The sequence below is a fragment of the Helianthus annuus genome, chromosome 3, assembly GCF_002127325.2.
Source record: "Helianthus annuus cultivar XRQ/B chromosome 3, HanXRQr2.0-SUNRISE, whole genome shotgun sequence".
Taxonomy (NCBI): Eukaryota; Viridiplantae; Streptophyta; class Magnoliopsida; order Asterales; family Asteraceae; genus Helianthus; species Helianthus annuus.
In genome coordinates this window covers 114,266,421-114,292,103 of record NC_035435.2, presented here as the reverse complement: position 1 = coordinate 114,292,103, position 25,683 = coordinate 114,266,421, and the positions used below count along the sequence as shown (strand labels likewise).

Sequence of the window (25,683 nt, the reverse complement as noted above, 5' to 3'; positions counted from 1 at the left end):
GCCCAAAAGGGCAAAATCGGCATTAGCCGAATTAAGCTTAGAACACTAAGTTATGCTCAGCCTAAAAATAAATAAAAATCTTTAAAATTCCCAAAATATAATTATATATCAGTGGGTATAAAGCTTTGATATAAAAATCGGGTTTAGATAGGCTATATGCTAATTATGCTAATTAATTACTAAGAAAGCTTCTAATTACGCTAATGAGCATAACTCTTAATCTAGACCTCAAACTGATGTCAAATTTTGGGTACAAGTTTATAATTCAGTAACTAAGATGTTTACCCTTTCATACTTTCAAAAAATCACATTTTATGGATATTTGGGCATAATGGTTAACATATGGCATTTAACGGAATACTTGCATAATAATTAGACAACTAGTGAACCAAGCCGTATAATCACAGAGGGTTATACCAACATGTTACTAGGTCCAAAAGAAGCTCTAAGGCAATCCTAAACTTGACTAAAACGGGTCAGAACTGAAAGTCAAAGCGAAAGTCAAACTATGCGACTTTCGGTTCCAAACCGGGTCTAAACAGAAAATTGTCGAGTTGAACATGTTGGGACATGTTCTTACATTAGTTACCAAGTTATATTAATGATCAAACAGGTTGCATGTATCCTACATTGCTAATTACGAGTTAATTTGGATTTAAGCATTCTGTTGACTTTTTAAAGTATACTTTGACTCGACAATTAACATGGTTAGAGTGGGAATCTGATAATACCCTTTTAAGGGTTTGTTACCCACATAATTACCTACTTATAGGTATTTTTTAATTCAAGATTTGACTGAGTAATTATGGACTAATCTCGAAGTCAAACCTTAATTACAATGGTTTGACTTTTAGCTAATTAACTAAGCTAAAATGGATTAAGGATGATTGGGATCACTTACAATGGTCCTAAATAGGATTAGAGACTTAAGGGAATCTTAGTTGCTGTCCAGAGAAGCTCCAAGGTGCTTGAACAAAGATGTAAGTGAGCAAGTCCAAATGATCACAACTCAAGTCCTTTTATAGTGAACTATATAGTCCAAGATCATGACATGCAACTCTACAATTGATGTGATATGGTTCCAGGTGCCCCTATGTGGCTAAATACTGCCTAGCAAGTCCCTGGTTTTGAAAACCATCCATTTGTGTAACAGGCTGAACAGGCAGCTGTCCAAAACCTGCTGCCAGCGACAACCTTACGGACCGTAAGCCTAAGCTCTTGCGGTCCGTATGCTCCTCTTGCGGACCGTATGCTGAAACAGTTACGGTCCGTAACCGACCCTTGCTGAAATCGCCCAGGTATGCACCTTACGGACCGTAAGCCTAGGGCCATACGGTCCGTTACCGCTGACCAGGACCAAAAATCTTGTGAACTTCCCAGCATTGACCATGCAATCCTTACAAGTCCGAATTTTCATGACATTCTGCAATGTAGGGACCATTTTGCTCAGCCTTTGCATGTCTAGCATGCTCTTACAACTTTGGCATCTTGTAAAAGCTTAAATTGACGGAAATACCAAGAACTCATCTTGGATTCTCATAATGGTTGAACATATTAGTTAACTACTTTCAATTCCCTTTATACAAGGATTTAAATCAAAATTTTCGTAGTAACATTCCTAATAACCCAATTTCCATATAAAGGATGGAATTTTTTTTCTTTACAAAACAACCGGTTAATACATATGATGTTTATCAAATGATTTAAGGATCTTGGGATTTATAAATTTGGGTCGCTCAGAGGTGTTTTAATAACATGTCGCCCTTGGGTCGTTCAGAGGTATTATTAATTACATGACGCCCTCTTTAAAATCCTACCATACCTCTTTTTATTTGATTCGGGTTCCTGACACGTTTTGTCTCATGACACGTGTCTTTATTTTATTGGGTACGATTTTTACGAGGTGTTACATCCTCACCCCCTTAAAAGAAATCTCGACCTCGAGATTTACTGAAATAATTGAGGGTATTTCTTTTTCATTGTGGACTCTAACTCCCATGTATAATCGGGACCTCTACGGCCATCCCATTTGACCATGACAATTGGCACATACTTCCTTCGAAGCTTCTTTACCTGTCGATCTTCAATCGACACAGGTTTTTCCACAAATTTCAAGCTCTTCGTCTATATGCACATCTGTGTGTGGTATGACTAGTGATTCATCAGCTAGCCATTTCTTCAGATTGCAGATGTGGAACACATTGTGAATACCACTGAGCTCTAAGGGTAAGTTTAACTTATAAGCCACTGACCCAACACATTCGATGATCTCAAATGGTCCTATATACCTCGGGCTTAACTTACCTTTCTTACCAAATCGCATCACCCCCTTCCAGGGTGATACTTTGAGCAAAACTTTATCACCAACCTCGAACTTGAGGGGTTTTCGCCTTTTATCAGCATAGCTTTTCTGCCTATCCTGGGCAGCTTTCAGGCGGTCATGAATTTGGACAATCTTGTCCGTCGTTTCAAAGACTAGATCGGGACCTGACAATTGAGTGTCTCCTACTTCTGCCCAACAAATGGGTGTTCTGCATTTTGTACCATATAGTGCCTCAAAAGGCGCAACCTGAATGCTGGTATGATAGCTATTGTTGTAGGAGAACTCGACCAAAGGTAGGTGCCTATCCCAGCTACCTCCTAAGTCAATCACACATGCCCGAAGCATGTCTTCCAAAGTCTGGATGGTACGCTCACTCTGCCTATCCGTCTGAGGATGGTATGCCGTACTAAAATTCAATTGCGTTCCCAGAGACTGTTGGAAACTCTTCCAAAATGCGAAGTGTATCTAGTATCCCTATCAGAGATAATCGACACTGGTACTCCATGCAGAGATACGATTTTATCAACATACAGTTGGGCCAACATGTCCGAACTGTAAGTTTCCTTAATGGGTAGGAAATGTGCTGACTTAATCAGTCTATCAGCTATCACCCAAATAGTGTCATTTCCCTTCTGTGTCTTAGGCAACTTGGTGATTAAATCCATCGTCACCATTTCCCATTTCTAAGTGGGAACTTCAGGCTGTTGTAGCAAACCTGACGGCTTCTGATGCTCAGCCTTGACTCGAGCACACGTCAGACATTTGGCTACATGGGTGGCTATAGACTTCTTCAAGCCTATCCACCAATAGTTTGCTTTCACATCTTGGTACATCTTATCCGCTCCAGGATGAACGGAATATCTGGAACTGTGGGCTTCCTGAAGGATGACGTCTCGAAGTCCTCCATAAACAGGAACCCATATTCTTCCATTTAATCTCAGGATTCCATCTTTGCCGTAGGATAACTACTCTTCAGTTACTCCCAGCTTTTCATTAGGATAGTTAGCTTCCAACACAGCCTCCTTCTGTGCAGCTAACAATCTTTCATTCAGACTATTCTTGATTTCAATGCTCTTGGCATTGATTCTTATTGGCTTCACTCTTTCTTTTCTGCTCAAGGCATCTGCGACTACATTGGCCTTGCCTGGATGGTATCTTATTTCACAATCGTAATCATTCAGAGTTTCCATCCAACGTTGCTGCCTCATATTCAAATCCTTCTGGTTGAACAGATGCTGAAGGCTCTTGTGGTCAGAATAGATCACACACTTGGTTCCATACAAGTAGTGCCTCCATAGTTTTAGCGCAAATACAACGGCACCCAACTCCAAATCATGGGTGGTGTAATTCTTTTCGTGCACCTTTAGCTGTCGTGAAGCATAGGCAATGACCTTGCCTTTCTGCATTAACACACAACCCATCCCGGTATGTGATGCATCACAGTAAACTACAAACTCTTCAATCCCATCAGGCAATGTCAACACAGGAGCATTGCTCAATTTCTGCTTCAAAATATCGAATGACTCTTGCTGCTTAGGCCCCCAATTGAACTTGCTATTCTTGCGAGTCAGCAAAGTCAGGGGTGCTACAATTCTTGAGAAATTCTCGATAAAGCGTCTGTAGTATCCTGCCAATCCTAGGAAACTGCGAATCTCCGTAGGCGTCTTTGGCTCGTGCCAATTTATGACAGCTTCAACCTTAGCGGGATCCACTTGGATACCACGCTTACTCACGACGTGTAAAAGAAATTGGACTTCTCGAAGCCAAAACTCACATTTAGAAAATTTGGCATAGAGCTTTTCTTGATGTAGTAACTTCAGAATACATCGAAGATGTTTCTCATGGTCAGCTTGACTCTTCGAGTAAGAATGTCGTCGATAAAGATGATGACAAATTTATCTAGATAAGGCTTGCAGACGCGATTCATGAGATCCATGAATGCGGCAGGTGCGTTAGTGAGCCCAAAAGGCATCACTAGGAACTCATAATGACCATATCGAGTCCTAAACGCAGTTTTGTGTACATCTTCATCCTTGACCTTCAATTGATGGTAGCCTAACCTTAGATCAATCTTGGAAAAATAGCTCGCTCCTTGAAGCTGATCGAACAGATCGTCGATCCTGGGCAGAGGATACCTATTCTTTATAGTGACCTTATTAAGCTCGCGGTAATCGATGCACAAACGCATCGAACCATCTTTCTTCTTGACGAACAAGATTGGCACTCCCCATGGAGACGAACTGGGTCTAATAAAACCTTTGGCTAGCACATCATCTAGTTGCGTCCTCAATTCCTTCATTTCTGTTGGCGCCAATCTATACGGTGCTCTTGCAATAGGAGCAGCTCCTGGAATGATGTCGATTCTGAACTCCACTTGTCTATCTGGTGGCAAACCAGGTAGTTCTTCAGGGAAAACTTCAGGGTAGTCAGATATGACTGTAACACCCCAAAAAATTTGTAAGTCATAATATAAAATTTTTATATTATGTTGACGCAATTAGAAAAGAAAATGGTAAATATAATTTTACCATATGAAAGTAAATAAGATACTAGTAAGTATATGTGGGTAAGTAAGATATTGTAAATAACCAAGTTAACTAAGTTAGAGGATGGATGAAAATAGTCATGTTATGAGAAATAAATGGGTTAGTTATGTTAAAAATGAAAGAAAGTTTGATTAAACAAGGAAAAAAAATGCAGAATTTTCATAAGTAAGTAGGTATGTGTCGTGGGGTTGAAAGGGGATTTAGGGTTCTCACCTAAATCCATCATCAACACAAGAATTCTGCATAAATTGGGGTGATTTGAGCTGGAAATCGAGTGCATGAGACATCATCTACACTTGTCTAAGTGTCCTTGAGGTAAGGTAAGTCATGGATTCATGAAATTTTGATGAGAAAGAAAGTGGGTCTTGATTAATCCATGTGTATGTATGAAATTAGGATGGTAAGAGGCTATAATCATCATATGAGACTTGAATTATGCATGAAATTCGGATTAATTTGATGTTGTTATGTAAACCCACATGTAGGTAATAATGTCATGGAAATGTTGATGAATTATGTGTTATACTAGTTGTAGTTTGATATGTGAAGTTAATTGTTGAATGTTGATGTTATATAAATCTGATTTTGAAAGGAGATTAGATGAAAATGATGAGTGTGATGATCTTGATAAGAATTTGGTATGATTGTGCACAAGTTACTTGTACACTATGCTTGGAAACTAGTTCGCACACCAAGTGTTTGATGAAATGTCTAGTATAGGTTAGTATGTGTTATCACTTGTATGGAATGTTAATTAAATAGTAATGAAGGTGATCATGTATTACAAGTATGAAAAGTGCTTAGTTATGATGTTGTGTACAAAATGACATGCTACGTGTATTGAGTAACAAAGCTGATTAGAATTAAAATTTGTTGCGTAACAGTTTTGCAAAAATCATATAAAATCACAGGAAGGACCTGTGAGGTCGAGCCTTATATGCTCAGAAAGCTATTTAAACATACTACGTTTTGTGTTTGAACATGTTTGTTGAATTCGGATGTTAAACAGGCCAAAACAGTGCCCAAAGTTGGCAATACTGTTTTGACAGCAAGCTGTTTGGAAGCATTTCAGCTTCTGTGCTGATTTTGTAAAAATCATATAAAATCGTAGGAACGTCCGATTGTTACGATCTTTAGATGCTTAGAAAGGTCTCTGAGTGTAGATCATTTCATATTTGAACATGAAGAACTGAATCGGATGATAAATGGGTTAAAATGTGTCGTGAACAGCTGCTGCGCAGAAAGTTGCTGCACATTTTTAGTATAAATATTCAGTAAACATAGTTGTATTGTTATGCACACTTGTATGAATCATGAACTACTGATTTTAATAAATTATTAATAAGTTATGTGATTGTTTTAAGTGTCTAAAACACTTACCAACTAGTTTATGCATATAATTGCACCAACGGGTCGAAACGGGTTGATAGAAAATAGTAGAATGGATGTGTAAAAACCAAGGTGTTAAGAAATGGTATGAAATGTTTAACGCATGAAGCAAGTTGCCTAACTTAGAAAATGTTGTCATTCTAAGTATGGAATTTTGAAAGAATAATGAACATGATGTAAATACATAATTATGCATGCTAGAAGCTCATGTATGACTTTTGTGATGATGGAATGATAAATTGTTAGATTGATTAGCATTGTAGTATTATGATACATGTTGAACTCGTTAAGCGATTGACACGTGAATAGAAGTGTGATTAGTGATGCGTATGATTATGTATACTAACTATTGAATGGATGTAATGGAATGAGATAATAGGAACGTGTCAAGGAGAGCTCAAGCATAGGAGGATAACAGGTCAAGATAAGGCAAGGTGACAAATACACTTATTGGAGTGCTCAAGGTAAGTGATTTCCAGAATCACTTCTTATCTTATAAATAAAGTTTTGATATGTTAAACGTAGGAAATCATGTGAGAAATTATGAGAAGGAGCAAGTACTAAGGTATATATTAATGAGGTAAGTCGTAAGAAGTTATTTGTGCTTGGAATTACAAGATAGAAGGGAACGGGTCAATAATAAAGAAAGAAACATGGCGTAATGTGGTAGTTAGTTTGATCATGTGGTTATACGTTAGAAAGATTTAGGAGTTTGTATATGATTATTTTACATATTGGAAGCGTGAAAAACGGAGAAGAAAGAAGTTCGGGTGTCTAACGGTTGTATACGAATGTAAAAATAGAGAAAAAAAGTTGGCTGAACTAGGCTCTACCGTAGCTTACGGTAGCCACCGTAAGCAACGGTAGGTACTGATGGTCATTTCTCCACCGTAAGGCAGTATAAAGGCACCGTAGGCTTTTGTGTGCCACCGTAAGCTACGGTAGTCACCGTAGCTTACGTGGAGGTCAGGTTCAGATGTAAAGTTTGTGTATATTCATTTTCTTTGAATTTGGACCCCGAGAACCCATTTCAAGTCCCGTTAAACTTCTATAATGTACCTTAACCCTATTAAATGGCTTGGTGAGTTAAGGATGAATATATAACTCATTTTAAGATTTCCGCAATGTACCCGAAAGTTATTTAAAAAGCGTTTATGAATTGCGAGTAATAATGGAATGTGTAAGCGAGTATGTGGAGGAATGAATTAAGTATGTGGGTATATATGTATAGGATTAATTTCATACCAATAGCCGGGACTTATAATAATCATGAATAGAAGTGAGTATGCACGTAGGTTTGTATGTACGTGACCTATTTATATGGAAGTTGTAATTAGGATACATTAGCAATCATTTGGAATGATGTAAGTGGAATGTAAGAGCTTGTACGTTTGTATGTGTGTTCGTAATCATGTGTGGAAGTATGTGTCCATGAATATCTGTATGTATGTACCTATGCACGAAGTAGAATTTATTGTACACGAATGAATGGGACTTTTTTTATATGTTTACATAGCTTCAATACTTTTGAGTTTAAAGTTTCTAAACTGGTGTCTTGAGTATGAAATGAGAATGCAGGTATACTATTAGGTAGCGTTCGTTTCATGGAGTGGAATGGAATGGAATTAGGAAGTTTTTCTTTGTAAAATTGATCTTGGTTGGGGGAGGGAGGAATTTGAAATCCCATGAATTTCTTTAATCAATGAAATTTGTGACTATTTCAACATTCCATTCCATTCCTTCATTAGAATGAAGGATTTCTAAGGAATGTTGAAATAGTCACAAATTTCATTGATTAAAGAAATTCATGGGATTTCAAATTCTTCCCTCTCCCAACCAAGATCAATTTTACAAAGAAAAACTTCCTAATTCCATTCCATTCCATTCCATGAAACGAACGCTACCTTAATGTCCTTATGAAGGTTTAAGGAATTGGAATGCAAGATCGTACACTGAATGAGGATTTGAAAAGATTAGCATGAGATGAAGGAATACGGAGTGGTTATTTATTTACGTATGTTTAGTTTATGAACGACGTCACCAAATTTTAACGATGCGTGTGTATGTGGTGATTGCAGGTCGCACGGACTCAACATCATTATGAAGTAAATGAGGATTGAAGATTGAGTCAAAGAGCGAGGATTGTACGGGAAGGGTAGTCACATAACTGGTGATTTTATATTACATTTGATGCGATAATTAAGAATGAACGTTGTAAATCTTTTGAAGAAAGTGTTTGTTATTTTTAAACGAACCTTCAAGTAAGTCATATGAGTAATTATGAAAGAAATTTTAAGTCTCTACTTTCCGCTCTGTCTATATGGTTAAATCGTGATATGGGTGTTTCAAGTTGGTATCAGAGCCTAGGTTTGAGCGAAATCAAGTACAAGGAAGTAAGTACTTGAACTCAAACCCGTGTGCTCATGTGACTAGTAACCCGTACAATTCGAGACTCGATCAAGACTGGAAGGTAAAATTTAATACAAGTAAGTATGTGAGATGTTACTAACCATGATAAATGTTGTAAGGTAAGCCTGCATGGACAATGAGGATGTTACGCAGTCGCAGACTAGCATGGAGATAAGGCAAGTGCTAAGGCAAGCAATGGACCTCAGGTACACAACTTTTAAGAAAAATTTGTAAGTACCGGTATTTAGTTTTCCTTTAAGGATGAGAATGAAACCCAAGAAGGACTTAAATGAATGGGGCACGAGCTGAAAACGGTTTCCCCGGATATAAGGTGACGATTCCCATGGTGACTCGAGACTAGTATGTGGATTGCGTACCTGGCCAGTGCGTAAGAAGCTTACGAAGCTCGAGAAAACATGAGAATCATCACACATATGTCCGATCAAACTAGTAAGTAGGGGTCGTGTGGGGATGGAAAGGGGTCCAACGATTCTTAAAGGATCAGATCAAATGTAAGAAAGAAATATGAGAATGAAAAGTTTAAGCTTATGAATGAATGCAAACCAAACTTAAGAAAGAAGGGTAGAAACACCACTAGAAACAGAATGTAGAGTGTCGCGTTGAGATGCGACACATGAAATAGAATGTGGAATGTAGTGTTGGGACACAACACTCGAAGTTGAAGGTAGAAGATGATACGAAAACGTATCATAAGAAATGATATGGAAAGTGATGCGATGAAAGAAAGAAAGGTACGGATGAAAAATGATTGGATCCGAGAAATGGATTCAAAAATGAAGGGAATGAAAGGTGTGAATCCGTAAGTAAACACTGATCAAACTAGAACGAATGAAGAGTAAAGAGTGGAAGATTTGAATACGTAAATAAAGATAGATTAAACAAGTAAGAATGAAAGGTAGGAACAAAACTCAAACGAGTAATAATGGAAGGATTGAATCCGTAGGTGAATACGGATCAAGCATGTATGGCTAAATAGCTTTAAAATCCTTAAGTATGAACTAAACTCGTGGAAGTAAAGAACCGGACCTATAAATATGTAAGGATCACGCAAGGGTGGAGGAGGAAATGTGTTTCCTTTCCCAAGTAAGGTAGGTATAAGCCTTGTAAATAAGCAGTGACGGTAACCTTGACCGGTTAGATATGTTTCTCGACTAAAGTAATGTAATTGTAGTGCGTATGTGAACACGTTTAGGATAGACTATAGCTAAACGATAAAATACAGGTAAGAAAGTAGTTACAATTTGGAAAGTCAAAACGAGGTATAATCGTTTGTATCAAAGTAAGTAGTAATAAATAAAATAAATAAAATAATAATAGAAAGAAAGAGTTTGGTTCCTTGAGTAAGTAAGTATGACCGATGAAAACGGTTGTTATGGCAAGCAGCTTTAGTTGTAGGAAACAAACCTTGGATAAGTTACGTGGGAGGTATGTTAGTAATCGACTCAGGAGAGTCACAATGAATGGCGGGTTACAACCCGGATAAAATATTTAAGTATGAACGAGAAGGGCAAGTGTTTGCAAGAAACCCTACAAATAATGAAGCGATAAAATTGTATGCATGCTCGAATTGAAGAGAAGTACAAACGTGTACTTCAATACATGTATATATAATAAGAAAGAAGTGGTAGTTTGACCTTGAAAAGTCAAACTGCAGAACTTGACAAATAATTAATTATAAGCCGTAGGAGTACTAGGGAAGAGAGGAAAGGTGTAATGTAGTACGCCAAATAAGTTAAAGAATTGCGAAAGAATGGTTATGTATTGACCCGTCGTGAACGGGTCAATCAATGAAAAAGATACGTTAAGAAATGGTCACGTATTGACTCGTTTTGAACGGGTCAGGCACACTAATGTTTTAAAAAGAATCTAGAAAGGATTAATATGTAAACAAGGTGATGTAACAAACGTCATGTTTGAATGAATTTGAATGAAATGTGCGTGTATGAGTAAGAAGGATGCAATAAAACTCTAGGTATAAATGAAACCATTTGAACTAGTGTTAGCAGTGAAATGTATTAGTAGGATAATATGAACACCATTTTCCTGTAATGTAAATCATGGTGTTGGACTCTTTAGATTAATGCAAGTTTGCACACTTTAGATAAGTACGATAATGTGATGAGTTGAAAATTTAAGAAGAAGTGATAAAGTACGGAAATGTGAAGTATGTGTAGTTGACTGGTTACGAACGGGTCAAGGTGATGTAGAAAGCATAATAAGAGAATTGTATAAATAAGTGACTCATTGTAACGGGTCGCAATGGATGAAATTATGATGATGATGATGAAATGGTATGTATTGACCCGTTATGGACGGGTCGATTAAGACAACACATAATGGGCTATCATAATAGTCAAAACCTTAACCCTATATGAACAGGTTGGGTGGACTATATGTTTGATTTAAAGAAATGTTGTACTTAAAACTAGGACATTACTAATGAATAAATGATGAAGCAGGTTTCGGGGACGAAACCCTCTTTAAGAGGGGTAGACTTGTAACACCCCAAAAAATTTGTAAGTCATAATATAAAATTTTTATATTATGTTGACGCAATTAGAAAAGAAAATGGTAAATATAATTTTACCATATGAAAGTAAATAAGATACTAGTAAGTATATGTGGGTAAGTAAGATATTGTAAATAACCAAGTTAACTAAGTTAGAGGATGGATGAAAATAGTCATGTTATGAGAAATAAATGGGTTAGTTATGTTAAAAATGAAAGAAAGTTTGATTAAACAAGGAAAAAAAATGCAGAATTTTCATAAGTAAGTAGGTATGTGTCGTGGGGTTGAAAGGGGATTTAGGGTTCTCACCTAAATCCATCATCAACACAAGAATTCTGCATAAATTGGGGTGATTTGAGCTGGAAATCGAGTGCATGAGACATCATCTACACTTGTCTAAGTGTCCTTGAGGTAAGGTAAGTCATGGATTCATGAAATTTTGATGAGAAAGAAAGTGGGTCTTGATTAATCCATGTGTATGTATGAAATTAGGATGGTAAGAGGCTATAATCATCATATGAGACTTGAATTATGCATGAAATTCGGATTAATTTGATGTTGTTATGTAAACCCACATGTAGGTAATAATGTCATGGAAATGTTGATGAATTATGTGTTATACTAGTTGTAGTTTGATATGTGAAGTTAATTGTTGAATGTTGATGTTATATAAATCTGATTTTGAAAGGAGATTAGATGAAAATGATGAGTGTGATGATCTTGATAAGAATTTGGTATGATTGTGCACAAGTTACTTGTACACTATGCTTGGAAACTAGTTCGCACACCAAGTGTTTGATGAAATGTCTAGTATAGGTTAGTATGTGTTATCACTTGTATGGAATGTTAATTAAATAGTAATGAAGGTGATCATGTATTACAAGTATGAAAAGTGCTTAGTTATGATGTTGTGTACAAAATGACATGCTACGTGTATTGAGTAACAAAGCTGATTAGAATTAAAATTTGTTGCGCAACAGTTTTGCAAAAATCATATAAAATCACAGGAAGGACCTGTGAGGTCGAGCCTTATATGCTCAGAAAGCTATTTAAACATACTACGTTTTGTGTTTGAACATGTTTGTTGAATTCGGATGTTAAACAGGCCAAAACAGTGCCCAAAGTCGGCAATACTGTTTTGACAGCAAGCTGTTTGGAAGCATTTCAGCTTCTGTGCTGATTTTGTAAAAATCATATAAAATCGTAGGAACGTCCGATTGTTACGATCTTTATATGCTTAGAAAGGTCTCTGAGTGTAGATCATTTCATATTTGAACATGAAGAACTGAATCGGATGATAAATGGGTTAAAATGTGTCGTGAACAGCTGCTGCGCAGAAAGTTGCTGCACATTTTTAGTATAAATATTCAGTAAACATAGTTGTATTGTTATGCACACTTGTATGAATCATGAACTACTGATTTTAATAAATTATTAATAAGTTATGTGATTGTTTTAAGTGTCTAAAACACTTACCAACTAGTTTATGCATATAATTGCACCAACGGGTCGAAACGGGTTGATAGAAAATAGTAGAATGGATGTGTAAAAACCAAGGTGTTAAGAAATGGTATGAAATGTTTAACGCATGAAGCAAGTTGCCTAACTTAGAAAATGTTGTCATTCTAAGTATGGAATTTTGAAAGAATAATGAACATGATGTAAATACATAATTATGCATGCTAGAAGCTCATGTATGACTTTTGTGATGATGGAATGATAAATTGTTAGATTGATTAGCATTGTAGTATTATGATACATGTTGAACTCGTTAAGCGATTGACACGTGAATAGAAGTGTGATTAGTGATGCGTATGATTATGTATACTAACTATTGAATGGATGTAATGGAATGAGATAATAGGAACGTGTCAAGGAGAGCTCAAGCATAGGAGGATAACAGGTCAAGATAAGGCAAGGTGACAAATACACTTATTGGAGTGCTCAAGGTAAGTGATTTCCAGAATCACTTCTTATCTTATAAATAAAGTTTTGATATGTTAAACGTAGGAAATCATGTGAGAAATTATGAGAAGGAGCAAGTACTAAGGTATATATTAATGAGGTAAGTCGTAAGAAGTTATTTGTGCTTGGAATTACAAGATAGAAGGGAACGGGTCAATAATAAAGAAAGAAACATGGCGTAATGTGGTAGTTAGTTTGATCATGTGGTTATACGTTAGAAAGATTTAGGAGTTTGTATATGATTATTTTACATATTGGAAGCGTGAAAAACGGAGAAGAAAGAAGTTCGGGTGTCTAACGGTTGTATACGAATGTAAAAATAGAGAAAAAAGGTTGGCTGAACTAGGCTCTACCGTAGCTTACGGTAGCCACCGTAAGCAACGGTAGGTACTGATGGTCATTTCTCCACCGTAAGGCAGTATAAAGGCACCGTAGGCTTTTGTGTGCCACCGTAAGCTACGGTAGTCACCGTAGCTTACGTGGAGGTCAGGTTCAGATGTAAAGTTTGTGTATATTCATTTTCTTTGAATTTGGACCCCGAGAACCCATTTCAAGTCCCGTTAAACTTCTATAATGTACCTTAACCCTATTAAATGGCTTGGTGAGTTAAGGATGAATATATAACTCATTTTAAGATTTCCGCAATGTACCCGAAAGTTATTTAAAAAGCGTTTATGAATTGCGAGTAATAATGGAATGTGTAAGCGAGTATGTGGAGGAATGAATTAAGTATGTGGGTATATATGTATAGGATTAATTTCATACCAATAGCCGGGACTTATAATAATCATGAATAGAAGTGAGTATGCACGTAGGTTTGTATGTACGTGACCTATTTATATGGAAGTTGTAATTAGGATACATTAGCAAATCATTTGGAATGATGTAAGTGGAATGTAAGAGCTTGTACGTATGTATGTTAACACTCGTACTTTAGTCCTATCTTGTAACGCTTCGTGCTTATGTGAAATATATTATTTAAGGATGTGTTTATTATGTGCATTGTGTAATATGTGTATGTATGTATGTTAATCGAGCCCAAACCACACAAACCGCACAACCATCACTCGATCGCACATGGCCATTGGGCCATATTGTTTGCACACGGACCAAAAGGGCAGCCCATGATTGGGTTCGGCCCACCCATCTTACACGCATAACACTTGGTGTGTTTGTAATCCTCTCATATTTGCAAAACACTATCACACACAAAACCCTAGCTCTCCTCTCTCTCTCTCTCTCTCTCACGAACCGAAGGCAGCCAAACATCATCCTCATCGAAGTTCATAGGGTTCGGACCATTCTGTTGTTCGGATCAACTCTCGTTCCTTCTCTATTCGGTTAGTATGATTAACTATTGTTTGATGATATTATGTTGTGTGTGATATGATAATCTCGAATGATAACATAAGGTTCTTGATAGCATGATTTAGTATGATGATAATCGATAGTGTTTTAATATTGATCATGTTTTAATGTTCTAGCCAATCGGATATGTGATTATAGTTATTGTTCGGCTATCATGTCTTGTTTGCGAATTAGATTTGCATGATAATCTGGATGTTATGTTTGATCAATGATGTTTCGGCTGTGATGTATCGAACTTGGATAAGCATCGAGTTGTTATGTTTGCTTGCTATGCTTGATGATTAGACTTGATGTGTAATTAGGGTTCATGTGAATTGAAATGCTAGATATGCTAGTTTGATCGATTAGGGGCATGATTGGAAACTGATTAGTTGTTAATTGATTGTAAATATGGAAACTGTTAAAAGCTTGTAACCGATTGCATGACATCCGGAAGTTTGTTACGGATCGCACAAGACCGGAATCGCACAAGATCAGATCATGCAAGATCTGATCCGAACGCACAAGCTGATCCGGTCGCACAAGAGGCCCTGATCGTACAAGGGGTCTCCAGTCGCACAAGGCATGCCCAGTCGCACAAGGGGTAATGTCGTTTAGCTGTTGGGCCTTAGAAGCCCAAGACACAAATGTACAAGCCCACACTGATCGCACAACTTGAGCCGTTATGCTGTTTGGGCCGAACAAGCCCAAAGTCAGTCGCACAACCCGAGTTGGACTGCACAAGCCATGTTAGTGAATTTGGGCCGGTTTCTATTGGGCCAGCTCTGATCGCACAAGAGTGTCCCTGTTTATTTATTTGGGCCGAGACCTTTATGTTGGACTTCTTATATATTGGGCCGGGTGTAGTTTGGGCTTAGACTTTTAGATCGCACTAGATGGTTGGGCTCGCACAAGCTCAATGGCCCAACCATCCGACACGCACAGGTTGAGAATGTTATGTTTTGATTGCTACGTGGTTTGCCATGATCAATACGTGTTAGTAACGTGTTAACTTGCATGAAACAAATGTGTATTATTTAAGTCAGAACCTGACCCGTATGGTAACCCTGTTAGGACGTGGTTGACCAAACCTAGTTCAAGAACTCTTTCCCTTGTGTATCTGCCGAGCAACCCAAGGTGAGTTCACACAGCCAAGGCATGGGGTTCCCAGGGTGGGAATGGGATTGGATGATTATTTCGTGCGTAGATAGTTAATGGAACCTAACGATATGGACCTCAGGGTGAGGATGGTAAATGATAAGATACGGCTAGACTGGTATACCTACTTGAACTGATCTTCGCACACACGTCAAGGGTTGGCTGCGATATTATGACTGATCCTCGCACACATGCCTTAGGAAGGCTGCGAACTATACATACTAAACTTCGCACACATGCCAGGGTGGCCAGTGATACAAATATACATAGTCTAGAATACTTGAGAATTTTCCCTAATCTTCGCATACATGCCTAGAGGGCTGCGATACGAACTAATACGATACCTGATTAAATGAACGAACGCAATGCTTACTATACCATCACTATTACTGAACTTACTTTCTGTGAATTCGCTCAACTAGTTGTTGACTCTCTGCTGCATGCCTTGCAGGACCTTAGGTACTAATGGAGCTTGCACAAGGAGGAGCAGGTCGTTGTGGGCAGATGGATCGTGATTACTTATTAAACACTTATAACGTTTCAAACATTAATACTTATGTTGGGTTTTACATTAATGCTTCCGCTACACTATATTATGTTGGTCTGATAAACACCTTTCGTATTGTTGGATAATTATTACTATTTATTTACATGTTCAATATGATTGGTGGCTTGATCCTGGTCATGTCACGCCTCCAAGCGGTGATACTCCGCGTGTGGGATTTTGGGGGTGTGACAGATTGGTATCAGAGCCATTGGTTATAGAGAACTCGGTTTTAATATGGGAAACGTTTTATTAGAACCAGACTATAACCAGAACAGTGCTCTCAACGATCCACAACGACGCTTCGCTCCACGTGCAAGACTCGACATCTTAGGTAATAAGGTTTATGTTTATTACCTGCATGCTAGAACTATATAGAACTTTGCTCGCATTACGTTTAGATACACATGATACTATTACATGAGAATACCTACGTGCTTACGTTTTTCTGTCATCGCCCTACTCGCGAACCATTCTCACTTATGCTACTTTTATAATGAAGATCATGTCTGGACGAATTAACATGACTCAAGCCCAGCTAGAGGCTCTCGTTCAAGCTCAAGTTGCTGCGGCACTTGCAGCTGCTCAAGCAGGTAGTATATCCTGTAGTCATAACTTACACTAGGATCTTTAGATCCTACACTCCTAAACTAGCCCTTGTATTTAAATTTTTCCCTATTCATACACGATAGGTCAACACGCGCAGCAACCTGTCTGCACTTTCAAGAACTTCATGGACTGTCGTCCAAGTACTTTCAGCGGCACAGAGGGGGCAGTGGGACTCCTCCACTGGTTTGAAAAGCTCGAGTCTGTGTTTGAGATGTGTGAATGCCCTGAAGCTCGCAGGGTGAAATACGCCACTGGCACGCTAGAAGGAATAGCACTAACTTGGTGGAACGCCCAAGTTCAGATCTTAGGGTTGGCAGCTGCTAACGCCACACCCTGGAACGATTTCAAGGAACTCATTAAGAGGGAATACTGCACGCGTGATGACATCCACAAGTTGGAGAACGAGCTTTATCACTTGAAAATGACGGGGTCAGAGATTGAAGCCTATACAAAGCGGTCAAACGAACTGGCCATTCTGTGTCCAACTATGGTGGACCCTCCAGTGAAGCGCATTGAGTTGTATCTCAAGGGACTTGCGCCAGAGATCCAGAGCCATGTTACATCGGCAAACCTCGACAACATCCAAGACATCCAGCGTCTTGCTCATCGACTCACAGATCAGGCAGTAGAACAGAACAAGCTGCCCAAACGCGTCAGTGCAACTACTACTCCAGCTGCTACTTCTGCTACACCCAACGACAACAAACGGAAATGGGATGGGGATTCCAGCAGGGGATCAGTTTCCGTTCAGTCTCAAGCACAGCAGCGCAGGACGAATGACTACCAGAATTCGAGTCAGCAATCATCTGGCAGTCAGGGGCAGGGTGGATACCGGGGAGTTCACCCACTATGCAACAAGTGTAACATGCACCACAGTGGAAGGTGTCGCAAAGAACGTTGTCAGAGATGTCTCAAGCTAGGGCACGAAGCCAAAGATTGCAGGAGCTCACGACCTCCGAACCAGAATCAGCAACTTCCGCCACCAGTTCCTCAGAACCCACAGCAGCAGCAGCCACAGCGTGGAAACCGGGGATGTTTCCAGTGTGGGGCAGAAGGTCATTACAAACGCGATTGTCCTCAACTGAACCAGAACCAGAATCGCAACAACAATAACCAGGGCAACGGGAACAACAACAACGGGGGAAACAACAACAACAATGGCAACGAGGCAAGGGGTCGAGCTTTCGTGTTAGGACGAGGAGATGCAATGAACGATCCCAATGTGGTTATGGGTAAGTTTCTCCTTGACGATATTTATGTTACTGTTTTATTTGATTCGGGCACGGATACAAGCTATATTTCTGTGAAAGCCTGTAAATTGTTAAAACGTGCATCAACACCCCTAAACACCAAACACGTCGTAGAACTAGCTAATGGTAAGAGTTTAGAAGCCACGCGAATAGTCAAGGGTTGTAGTATTGTCTTAGCCGGTCAAGCTTTCTCCATCGACCTCATTCCCATAGTCTTGGGAAGCTTCGATATCGTTATTGGAATGGATTGGTTGTCCCAACATCAGGCAGAGATCTTATGCAGTGAGAAGATCATTCGTATTCCACGTTCTGGTCAAGAACCTCTCGAAGTTCAAGGTGACAAGAGTGGTGCTGTGGTTGGCATCATCTCTTTCTTGAAGGCTCAGAAGTGTCTGCGGAAGGGTCACACCGCAATCTTGGCACTCGTTACAGACGCATCAACAAAGGAAAAGAAATTGGAGGATATTCCAATTGTTCGCGACTACCCTCAGGTGTTTCCTGAAGATTTACCTGGATTACCGCCTCATCGTCAGGTCGAATTTCAAATCGAGCTCGCTCCAGGAGCAGCACCCATAGCTCGCGCACCATATCGTCTAGCTCCATCAGAATTGGAGGAACTGTCAAAGCAGCTACAAGAGCTCTTGGAAAAGGGCTTCATTCGTCCAAGCTCTTCGCCATGGGGAGCTCCAGTACTTTTCGTGAAAAAGAAGGACGGTACCTTCAGGATGTGTATAGACTACAGGGAACTCAACAAGGTGACGGTGAAGAACCGTTATCCTCTTCCACGCATAGATGACCTATTTGACCAGTTGCAAGGGTCGTGTTATTACTCCAAGATAGACCTGAGGTCAGGTTATCATCAGCTGAGAGTCCGGGAGGAGGACGTCTCCAAGACAGCATTTAGAACTCGCTACGGCCACTACGAGTTTCTTGTCATGCCGTTCGGGTTAACGAACGCGCCTGCCGTATTTATGGACCTTATGAACAGGGTGTGCAAACCCTATCTTGACAAGTTCGTCATTGTCTTCATCGACGACATCCTGATCTACTCCAAGAGTCAGGAGGAACACGAGCAGCATCTACGCCTTATTTTGGAACTCCTACGGAAGGAACAGCTGTACGCTAAGTTTTCGAAATGCGACTTCTGGCTTCATGAAGTCCACTTCTTAGGCCACGTAGTGAACAAGGATGGGATCCATGTCGATCCATCCAAGGTAGATTCGATCAGAAACTGGCCTGCACCACGTACGCCAACGGAAATACGCCAATTCTTGGGTTTGGCGGGTTACTACAGACGGTTTATTAAAGACTTTTCAAAGATTGCTTAGCCGCTTAAACTACGGACACAGAAGGGTGTCACCTACCGTTGGGGCAACACGCAGGAAACTGCTTTTCAGCACCTAAAGGATAGACTTTGCAGTGCACCTATCCTCTCTTTGCCAGAGGGCACAGATGACTTCGTGGTTTATTGTGATGCATCCATTCGGGGACTTGGATGTGTGTTAATGCAGCGCGATAAGGTTATTGCTTACGCCTCGCGCCAACTTAAGATTCACGAACGGAACTACACGACGCACGATTTAGAGCTGGGAGCTGTTGTTTTCGCGCTTAAGATATGGCGACACTACCTGTACGGTACCAGGTGCACGATTTACACCGATCACAGGAGTCTCGAGCATATTCTTAAGCAGAAGCATTTGAACATGCGTCAACGACGATGGGTCGAACTACTAAACGATTACGAATGCGCCATCAAGTACCATCCAGGCAAAGCCAATGTTGTGGCTGATGCCCTCAGTCGGAAAGACACTTTACCTAAGCGCGTGCGAGCGCTACAGCTTACGATTCAGTCTAGCCTTCCTGCACAGATACGAGATGCTCAGCAAGAAGCATTGAAACCCGAAAACGTCAGGGCTGAAGCTTTACGCGGCTCAAGGCAACGATTAGAACAGAAGGCAGACGGCGCCTACTATGTAACGGGGCGTATTTGGGTCCCACTTTACGGCGGTCTACGCGAACTTGTAATGGATGAAGCTCACAAGTCTCGCTACTCGGTGCATCCAGGGTCGGACAAAATGTACCACGACATCAGAACTACTTATTGGTGGCCTAGCATGAAGGCCCACATCGCTACGTACGTTGGAAAGTGCTTGACTTGTGCGAGAGTCAAGGTTGAATACCAGAAACCAGCGGGCCTACTTCAGCAACCCACGATACCGCAATGGAAATGGGAAGAAATTTCCATGGATTTCGTTACAGGCCTACCTAGATCTCAGCGTGGGAATGATACCATATGGGTGATCGTGGATCGACTCACCAAGTCTGCACACTTCCTAGCTATAAAGGAAACGGATAAGTTCTCCACTCTCGCAGACATCTACCTTAAGGAAGTTGTTTCGAGGCACGGGGTGCCCACCTCCATCATTTCGGATCGGGATGCACGATTCACGTCAGAGCTATGGCAAGCGATGCACAAATCTTTTGGCTCACGGCTAGACATGAGCACAGCATATCACCCTCAGACGGATGGACAGTCTGAGCAAACAATCCAAACTCTTGAAGACATGCTTAGGGCATGCGTTATCGATTTCGGCAACGGCTGGGAAAAGCACCTCCCTTTGGTGGAGTTCTCATACAATAACAGTTATCACACCAGCATACAAGCCGCTCCATTCGAGGCATTGTACGGACGTAAATGCCGGTCACCTCTCTGTTGGGCAGAGGTGGGGGATAGTCAGATCACGGGTCCAGAGATTGTAGTGGACGCCACAGAAAAGATTGCACAGATACGACAACGCATGGCGGCAGCACGCGACCGTCAGAAAGCTTACGCGGATAAGCGTAGAAAGCCTTTGGAATTTCAGGTCGGGGACCGGGTGTTACTTAAAGTCTCACCCTGGAAGGGTGTGGTTCGTTTTGGCAAACGGGGCAAACTGAATACGCGGTATGTCGGACCGTTCGAAATCATTAAGAAGATAGGCAAGGTAGCCTACAAGCTAAACCTACCAGCTGAACTCGGTGCAGTTCACAATGTCTTTCACGTGTCGAATCTGAAGAAGTGCCTGTCATATGAGACCCTTATCATTCCTTTTAAGGAACTCACTATCGACGAGCGGTTGCAGTTCGTCGAGGAACCAGTTGAAATCACGGACCGGGATGTGAAGGTCCTCAAAAACAAGAGAATCCCTCTTGTTCGAGTACGTTGGAACTCCAAACGTGGCCCAGAGTACACCTGGGAACGCGAAGACAGGATGACAGAAAAGTACCCCCATTTATTTGGAACCAATGCAACCACTACTGAGGCTGAAGCTACTACTGCGGAATTTCGGGACGAAATTCCAGATCAACGGGGGGAGGATGTGACACCCCAGGAAAATCAGTGAACAATATAACTTACCTAGCTTCCTCAGTGAGTGCGTACCAAATTTCGGGACGAAATTTCTTTTTAGTTGGGGATAATGTTAACACTCGTACTTTAGACCTATCTTGTAACACTACGTGCTTATGTGAAATATATTATTTAAGGATGTGTTTGTTATGTGCATTGTGTAATATGTGTATGTATGTATGTTAATCGAGCCCAAACCACACAAACCGCACAACCATCACTCGATCGCACATGGCCATTGGGCCGTATTGTTTGCACACGGACCAAAAGGGCAGCCCATGATTGGGTTCGGCCCACCCATCTTACACGCATAACACTTGGTGTGTTTGTAATCCTCTCATATTTGCAAAACACTATCACACACAAAACCCTAGCTCTCCTCTCTCTCTCTCTCTCACGAACCGAAGGCAGCCAAACATCATCCTCATCGAAGTTTATAGGGTTCGGACCATTCTCTTGTTCGGATCAACTCTCGTTCCTTCTTTATTCGGTTAGTATGATTAACTATTGTTTGATGATATTATGTTGTGTGTGATATGGTAATCTCGAATGATAACATAAGGTTCTTGATAGCATGATTTAGTATGATGATAATCGATAGTGTTTTAATATTGATCATGTGGTAATGTTCTAGCCAATCGGATATGTGATTATAGTTATTGTTCGGCTATCATGTCTTGTTTGCGAATTAGATTTGCATGATAATCTGGATGTTATGTTTGATCAATGATGTTTCGGCTGTGATGTATCGAACTTGGATAAGCATCGAGTTGTTATGTTTGCTTGCTATGCTTGATGATTAGACTTGATGTGTAATTAGGGTTCATGTGAATTGAAATGCTAGATATGCTAGTTTGATCGATTAGGGGCATGATTGGAAACTGATTAGTTGTTAATTGATTGTAAATATGGAAACTGTTAAAAGCTTGTAACCGATTGCATGACATCCGGAAGTTTGTTACGGATCGCACAAGACCGGAATCGCACAAGATCAGATCATGCAAGATCTGATCCGAACGCACAAGCTGATCCGGTCGCACAAGAGGCCCTGATCGTACAAGGGGTCTCCAGTCGCACAAGGCATGCCCAGTCGCACAAGGGGTAATGTCGTTTAGCTGTTGGGCCTTAGAAGCCCAAGACACAAATGTACAAGCCCACACTGATCGCACAAGTTGAGCCGTTATGCTGTTTGGGCCGAACAAGCCCAAAGTCAGTCGCACAACCCGAGTTGGACCGCACAAGCCATGTTAGTGAATTTGGGCCGGTTTCTATTGGGCCAGCTCTGATCGCACAAGAGTGTCCCTGTTTATTTATTTGGGCCGAGACCTTTATGTTGGACTTCTTATATATTGGGCCGGGTGTAGTTTGGGCTTAGACTTTTAGATCGCACAAGATGGTTGGGCTCGCACAAGCTCAATGGCCCAACCATCCGACAAGCACAGGTTGAGAATGTTATGTTTTGATTGCTACGTGGTTTGCCATGATCAATACGTGTTAGTAACGTGTTAACTTGCATGAAACAAATGTGTATTATTTAAGTCAGAACCTGACCCGTATGGTAACCCTGTTAGGACGTGGTTGACCAAACCTAGTTCAAGAACTCTTTCCCTTGTGTATCTGCCGAGCAACCCAAGGTGAGTTCACACAGCCAAGGCATGGGGTTCCCAGGGTGGGAATGGGATTGGATGATTATTTCGTGCGTACATAGTTAATGGAACCTAACGATATGGACCTCAGGGTGAGGATGGTAAATGATAAGATACGGCTAGACTAGTATACCTACTTGAACTGATCTTCGCACACACGCCAAGGGTTAGCTGCGATATTATGACTGATCCTCGCACACATGCCTTAGGAAGGCTGCGAACTATACATACTAAACTTCGCACACATGCCAGGGTGGCCAGCGATACAAATATACATAGTCTAGAATACTTGAGAATTTTCCCTAATCTTCGCATACATGCCTAGAGGGCTGCGATACGAACTAATACGATACCTGATTAAATGAACGAACGCAATGCTTACTATACCATCACTATTACTGAACTTACTTTCTGTGAATTCGCTCAACTAGTTGTTGACTCTCTGCTGCATGCCTTGCAGGACCTTAGGTACTAATGGAGCTTGCACAAGGAGGAGCAGGTCGTTGTGGGCAGATGGATCGTGATTACTTATTAAACACTTATGACGTTTCAAACATTAATACTTATGTTGGGTTTTACATTAATGCTTCCGCTACACTATATTATGTTGGTCTGATAAACACCTTTCGTATTGTTGGATAATTATTACTATTTATTTACATGTTCAATATGATTGGTGGCTTGATCCTGGTCATGTCACGCCTCCAAGCGGTGATAATCCGCGTGTGGGATTTTGGGGGTGTGACATAAATCATGTGAGAAATTATGAGAAGGAGCAAGTACTAAGGTATATATTAATGAGGTAAGTCGTAAGAAGTTATTTGTGCTTGGAATTACAAGATAGAAGGGAACGGGTTAATAATAAAGAAAGAAACATGGCGTAATGTGGTAGTTAGTTTGATCATGTGGTTATACGTTAGAAAGATTTAGGAGTTTGTATATGATTATTTTACATATTGGAAGCGTGAAAAACGGAGAAGAAAGAAGTTCGGGTGTCTAACGGTTGTATACGAATGTAAAAATAGAGAAAAAAGGTTGGCTGAACTAGGCTCTACCGTAGCTTACGGTAGCCACCGTAAGCAACGGTAGGTGCTGATGGTCATTTCTCCACCGTAAGGCACTATAAAGGCACCGTAGGCTTTTGTGTGCCACCGTAAGCTACGGTAGTCACCGTAGCTTACGTGGAGGTCAGGTTCAGATGTAAAGTTTGTGTATATTCATTTTCTTTGAATTTGGACCCCGAGAACCCATTTCAAGTCCCGTTAAACTTCTATAATGTACCTTAACCCTATTAAATGGCTTGGTGAGTTAAGGATGAATATATAACTCATTTTAAGATTTCCGCAATGTACCCGAAAGTTATTTAAAAAGCGTTTATGAATTGCGAGTAATAATGGAATGTGTAAGCGAGTATGTGGAGGAATGAATTAAGTATGTGGGTATATATGTATAGGATTAATTTCATACCAATAGCCGGGACTTATAATAATCATGAATAGAAGTGAGTATGCACGTAGGTTTGTATGTACGTGACCTATTTATATGGAAGTTGTAATTAGGATACATTAGCAAATCATTTGGAATGATGTAAGTGGAATGTAAGAGCTTGTACGTTTGTATGTGTGTTCGTAATCATGTGTGGAAGTATGTGTCCATGAATATCTGTATGTATGTACCTATGCACGAAGTAGAATTTATTGTACACGAATGAATGGGACTTTTTTTATATGTTTACATAGCTTCAATACTTTTGAGTTTAAAGTTTCTAAACTGGTGTCTTGAGTATGAAATGAGAATGCAGGTATACTATTAATGTCCTTATGAAGGTTTAAGGAATTGGAATGCAAGATCGTACACTGAATGAGGATTTGAAAAGATTAGCATGAGATGAAGGAATACGGAGTGGTTATTTATTTACGTATGTTTAGTTTATGAACGACGTCACCAAATTTTAACGATGCGTGTGTATGTGGTGATTGCAGGTCGCCTGGACTCAACATCATTATGAAGTAAATGAGGATTGAAGATTGAGTCAAAGAGCGAGGATTGTACGGGAAGGGTAGTCACATAACTGGTGATTTTATATTACATTTGATGCGATAATTAAGAATGAACGTTGTAAATCTTTTGAAGAAAGTGTTTGTTATTTTTAAACGAACCTTCAAGTAAGTCATATGAGTAATTATGAAAGAAATTTTAAGTCTCTACTTTCCGCTCTGTCTATATGGTTAAATCGTGATATGGGTGTTTCATCACGGCCCTCGGCCCCGGTTTGACCCGGTCCAGAGCCACGGGGCAGGAAATCCCGTGGTATTAAAATTAGGCGACAGCGGAAGTCTTTTTAAAACAGGATCTTTTAATATTAAAACTGCACGTTTACATAAATTAGGGATAAAACCATGGAATTTACAATAAGGTGATTTCACTGGGAAATCTTTATTTTTCAAAACATGTTTCTTTATTTATTTACATTGAGCCACTTCTCTAAGCTGGTAATGCTTCACGACACTTTTTCTTTACTCACAACAGATCACCTGAAACATGTTTGAAAAAGGTTTTGTCAGCGGGGAAATACTGAG

The 25,683-nt window shown here is 40.1% G+C and overlaps 1 long non-coding RNA gene across 2 annotated transcripts; it reads left to right on the top strand.

Moving 5' to 3' along the window:
* The first annotated feature begins 4,782 nt into the window (after positions 1-4,782).
* Positions 4,783-25,311, top strand: LOC118490616. Of its 2 annotated transcripts, XR_004889577.1 has the most exons (5): positions 4,783-5,189; positions 6,638-6,722; positions 8,337-11,613; positions 13,062-13,146; positions 24,906-25,311. It is a non-coding gene; the product is annotated as an uncharacterized LOC118490616 (long non-coding RNA). The 2 variants fall into 2 exon arrangements; XR_004889576.1 differs by lacking the exon at positions 24,906-25,311 and having other exon boundaries at positions 13,062-14,478.
* The last annotated feature ends 372 nt before the right edge of the window (positions 25,312-25,683 follow it).